Consider the following 6,000-nt stretch of genomic DNA (forward strand, 5'->3'; position numbering starts at 1 on the left):
GCCAAAATATTTGACACAGACAATTTTATTTCGCGGCTCCGAAGTTGATCTCATATATAAAGTTGCTTAGAATAATTTTTAATCAACTCGTCAAATATCGCTAATGGTTGATAAAACCACCTTTCACTTACTATTATTACAGCAAACAAAAGAGCTCGCACTAAAAACGTTTTAATGCTAACTGAAATATAAAATAAGAGGGGAAAAAAAAACAGAATAAAATAGGTAACTAATGCGACAGCAGTAATTAAGCTTATAAAATAACCATCTCGAAGAAAACGGTTACAGTAAAATGTCAAAAACACTCAAAGTTAAATAATTAAGCACTCAAAGTGTTCTTACTTTGAAGGGTCGTTCGCCGGAAAATCTGGCGGATTTCTGTCCTAAAACTGTTATGAGGTGTGTTTTTATAAACCGCGGATATTATGACAGGCATTCGGGTTTATTCGGGGTGTAATCTGTTTTACGTGACAGATATTACTGGATAAAGGGAACAAAAACCGGCCTAAAATGTATATATTTGGTATTCTGAAGGGTGGAGTGAGGTTCACTTGAAAAAATATAACTGTATCATAATGTGGTTATGTAGGAAAATGTAGGTGCACATTTACGTATATTCGATACCATAACTATAATTATTTGAAAAGGAAAATTTGCAATAAATAAGGTAGTGTTATGTAACAACCGTTTATACGGGAAGTCCAATTGTATTTTGAGAATAGACTTTTTAAGTAATGACATCTATTTGATCTAACGTTATAATGGAAATACTATGTATTTCTGCTACTTGCTGCATTAAGTCTAAAATTTATATTTCAACACATATTTCCCACTTCCAAATGTCCCACAAAATATATATATGCCAAAACATAAACTTCAAATATACAGATGTTGACTGTACAGTATTCTATTGAGCTATTTAAGATGCCAAACGGCAAGTATGTTACGAGTACCTAGTTACGTGCAACTTTGCGATAAGAGGGAGCTCAAAATCAAAAAGAGCAGACTTCACAGAAGCGTGGTGTACCTGATTTTCACTTAAACCGTAAATACTTCAGTGACGGAACATGAATTACGGACTATTTGGTTGACATTTTTTGTATTTGAATTAAATATTAAAATTCCGCGGTTTTGTCAAATATTCATAAATGGTACTTAAATATTTTGATAGCTTTATAGGAAAAAAATTACACTAATGTTAAAAACATATTGCTTAATTTGATTGTTGTTTTTTGTGCCAAATATCATATTCATACACAAATTGTAAAAAAAAATACAGCGACAATTTTATATCAATCATTCATAGAAATTTGGATCGTTTTACGTAGGTAATACATTAAGTAGCTATTATTACCAACAACTTTCGTTTAAGAGCTCGTTGAAAATTCACTAATGATTGTAGTTTTATTTACGTCATCATTAATACGAGTAAGTATATCGGCTTCTGTTCACTTAAGAACAATTGGAACGGGTCTCGTGGAAATGGATGGAAATTTACATAAAAAGGTTAGGTATTCTCACTACAGAGCTAATTTAAACATTATGATAAATAAGTAACCTAAGAAGTGCTAATTTAAAAGTTATAATAAATAAGTATCCTTTAATTTATTATTTTGCTCGTATACAAGGAAAATAGCCGAGTAATAGATCGTATTTTTTTTAGTTTTAAGCCCAAGTTTTTCAATAAATAGCTAGGGTTTGCACAACGGATCTGAAATGTATACGAAGATCCGCGGATCCGGATAATTTCATACATTTCGTATCCGGATTGCAAACCCTATAAATAGCGGATAAACGAATATCGGCGATCCAGTATCGCAATGTCTATTTTCAGGTTATAAATATTTATTTTTGACTTTCTATAAAAGGTATACATTTTCTAAGCTAACAGGTAACAGAGTTTTCGTCTCGCTGTCATTTTTAATCAAATTTAATGAGACAAAGGGTAGACATTTTTCAATGTCTATTTACGATACCAACGATTTTATAACAAAAGCTATACTCAGCTTATGACTAACGCGTGTCAAGTAGATGTATTATTCTGAAGTACTTGCGTGGTTGAAAACCAACTAGGGAATATCACCGAGCGACGTTTGTTAGTTTTTATTTAGTTAACCTTGTCCGTATATTCTTTTGTATCGTTTGTTAGTCCAGTTGAATGCCTTAGTATAATGATTTCAAACCTACGTCTTGTCTATTTATAACTACGATTCTTGCTATTTTTTTCCAAATACAATGACTAAAGCTAAATAATGACCTCATGTTATTAAGTAAAATGACGCTGGCTTTATTTGTGTGAAAGAGCTCATGAGGCCTACTTGTAGAACAACATTCTTGAATATTTATTTTTTTAATTAATGAAATTAAACTGTTTTATCAAATATTTCACCTTCGATTTTAGACGTATAAGAATAACCTAAATCGCATGATTAGGAACCATGAATATCACATATTTATCAGGGTCATTAAATAACCATTCCACGAGGGAATAAGAACGCAGTGCTTGTTTTCTATATCCATTGAAAAAACAATAAAAACCACATTAAACAAATAACAATCACGAAGTAACAAAACAGAAAAATGCGTGTAATAATAATATGAATCGTAAACGGAGTGAATCATGTTGTCTTTGTACCGAATTTTTCGCTCGCTCGAGCACATGTCGTATTATTTTTTATTGGAAATTCGTTGTCCTCCTTTCGTTTTATGAATTTTGTGAACGTAATTATTAGTATAAAGCTGCGTACGGATTGTGCAGCTTTTTTTTGGATAGCTTAGAGTGTACGCGTAGCTGCAAGTACAGACATGGTATTCCAGGACAAGCGTAACCGACTACGCGTGCCAATGTACGCGCAGCTTAATAGGGAATGCAGCTGAAATAGCATCATTTTAAATACAAATTCAAACCGAAAAAAAAAATCATTTAAGTACTATATAGAAATTGGATCGTTTCATTCGGTGTAAAAGTGAAATCATAGTACCTATTTTGTCTTTTATTGTAAGTAAATCGTGTTATATTCATTATCAAGTGGAGAATAAAAATCGGAAAGCAACTCTGACTTGTAGGTATCGTATAGTAGTCGAGGGTATAACTGGGATAAGCTATCACTTCGCTATCGCTATTAGATAAATAAGTAGAGATGATCAACTGATATTTAATTATTGAAATTATAAGTATGTGTCGCTTAAATTCATACTCGGGTAAATCCATTCGACCCTCTCTGCAAATATCTACCCTGTTACTTTTTCTTACCAAAATTGCATAATCTGACACATGAATTTACTAGAATTTGAAGTTAAGCGACTCATATTAGTCTTGTGTTAGATTTTCATCCCTAAACCCAGCTGCCAGAGTTTAGTTTCGTATGGTATTTGGCTCTCTAATGCTTATAAATTATGTGAAAATTGACATAAAAAATTCACATGTTGATTGCTGTCAAGTTATCTTTGCCAGTACGTACGGATATGATGGTCGTTTTTGTCTACGCGACAGCGTGATAAAACTGTATCCGTCACTTTCAATCGCGCTCTGTTAAAAAGTGACGTACCTATATTTTAACTCGTAGATACAGAATAAATAATAGTATTAGGTACAGAAGACTCACTCCCTAACAAAACGCGTCTGTTACGATCAGCACAGATATGGCCGCTGGCGACAGCGCCACGCGCGGCTTATGGCAAACCCCAAAATTGGGGCCGAACCTGTAGCAAAGCGACGAAATCGCGGAGTGAGCCACGCCTGACGTAAATTATCCCATCCATGATAGGCCTACAGATTATCTAAAACCAGAAATAAGAGTACTGTTAAATGCTACATATGTATTTCTATTACGACTTTTTTTTCAGTTGCTCCCGAAATAGCGTTTCACAATTCTCTCGTAGTGCAAATATTTTAAATATCCATTGACCCGAACAGTGCTAGCGCACAGTGCAGGTGCGTTATTGCAGTTTTCGGATTTTTGCCAAATGTGTTAGTTTGTTTTTAACCATTTTTATCCTTCGCTTGTTTTTAATTTAAATTTATGTATGTATGGCTATTTGTATTGATTATCAAGAGGAAATTATTAACCTCGTAAGACCGAAGGCAATTTTGGCGCTTATGTATTTGGACCCACCCATGTATGTTATGTATTTTGGATGCACCCAGAAAGGTGGGCCAAAATGGTTACTGAGTGGGACCCACGGAATACAGTAGACGGTGCAGGCTGGAGTTTAGGCAGACCGAAAAGGAGATGGCGGGACGACTTGGACGCATTCTACCCCAAATGTTGGGAAAATGCCAATGACAGGGTCGAGTGGAGAAAACGAGGGGAGGCCTTTGCCCAGCAGTGGGACACCAAAGTAGGCTAGAGAAAAAAATGTATTAGGAACTTTCTTTTATTTCTATATGAGTTCCAAACTCGAATTTAATTTGTACTTGTCAAGTACACGGGGCCTTACGAGGTTAATTTGCCTTGGCACGCGAATTGGATTCCTGTTTGAGTAAAATAATAATTTAAAACTTATTCCAAATAATAGTTCCAATCGGCATACAGATACTTAATTAGTATAGGTAAACCACCAAAACCACCATAAATTAGTAAACATGTTGGTGAAAGCATTGTATCTGAATATGTGTCAAATATCAGCTCGTAATGTCAAAAGGGTACCTTTTGTTTATAAACCGCAAACCATTCACCTCATAGTCGTACCTAGGTATATAATGAGAGATAACTATATAAATAAGTTAGTGACTTGATCCGAAATATTTAAATTAATTTTCAACTGTAGATGCCTATTCTTACAAATTTTTTAGTAAAAGCACGACGATATAATGGCGAACGTATCCAATTAAGCGATCGCTTTCAGTTAAACTTTGATGATTAGCAATATATTTTTCCTATTACTTTATTCTCTTAGCGCTTTTTTCAAAACCGTTATACAACCTAAACTAAAGAATAAGCCAATACACTTTAAGTTTTGCAAAACTGGCCACCATGTTCTTACCTTACAATCTAGAGAGGAAACTAGGTCTCAATGTTAACATAGTACCCTAAGCATTGGTACTTATGATAAGGAACTCTTTGGTACCTACTGGGGTTTGAACTTACGTCCTCCGGTAAGCAAGTCACACAAAAAATAAATGAGTAATTCCAAATTATGTTAAATTGAAAATAAATATCTTACCTATACCTATCTAAAATGACATCCATTAATTTCGAGAAATATCAACAATTTTGTTATAACGAAGAAGCTATTTATTACGTCGATTGGTATAGATTAGGCTATATGAAAAAATATATCCAAATTGATTAATATAAAAATTTAGCTAAAATGATGTCCATTTAATTAATAATTACCTTATCAACATTTTACTAAAAATAAACTTATAAATATAGGGCTAACCCAAATCAGGAAACGACGTAAAAATCCTTCGAACTTACAGCCTTTATTTAACTTTGGGTGGAATTCTTGTTCTCCTATCTTAACAGGCCATTTGTTCCAAATGGTTAACGCTCACCGAATAAAACAAAATAGACCTTAAGTAAGAACGTTTGCGGGAAACATTTAATTTTTACGACCACCCTAAAACGCTACCTGTGCTTAGAAAAACAATCACGGCATAATAAACAAAAGTATGCCCAGAGTTACGCTTCACAACACACACAAAAGTACACTGTGCACGATTGTTTTTTTTTTAATTTTTTTTGAAGGCTCGAGATCTCAGCTGGCTCGAGCCGCGCGAGACAGTCTCGTAGCTCGTAGCTGTGCGTCCGACTCGCAACGTCGCTACGGCGGCACTGGCTACGCGGGGTGCTACAATCCGCGCTACAGTTTAGATTACTCCGTAGCACAGATTTCGACAATCGATTATATCACACAATTTATAGAAAACCACGAATATAAATAATATTATAGGAAAATAATTTACTTAATTAAAATATGATCCATTCTTCCCCATTGATGATAGGTGTGTGGTTTATGGTTAAACCCGTTTGTGTAAATAAATTTATATTTAAT

The 6,000-nt window shown here is 34.1% G+C and overlaps 1 protein-coding gene across 1 annotated transcript in view; it reads right to left on the bottom strand.

Moving 5' to 3' along the window:
- The window catches only part of LOC134668673 (collagen alpha-1(V) chain-like), a 69,984-nt gene extending 64,221 nt beyond the window's left edge, over positions 1-5,763 (bottom strand). The window contains exon 1 of the mRNA XM_063526115.1: positions 5,578-5,763. The gene's annotated coding sequence lies outside the window, so the exon portion shown is untranslated. The remainder of the gene's footprint in view (positions 1-5,577) is intronic.
- Positions 5,764-6,000: the final 237 nt, after the last annotated feature.

Source organism: Cydia fagiglandana, chromosome 11, assembly GCF_963556715.1.
Source record: "Cydia fagiglandana chromosome 11, ilCydFagi1.1, whole genome shotgun sequence".
NCBI classification, from domain to species: Eukaryota; Metazoa; Arthropoda; class Insecta; order Lepidoptera; family Tortricidae; genus Cydia; species Cydia fagiglandana.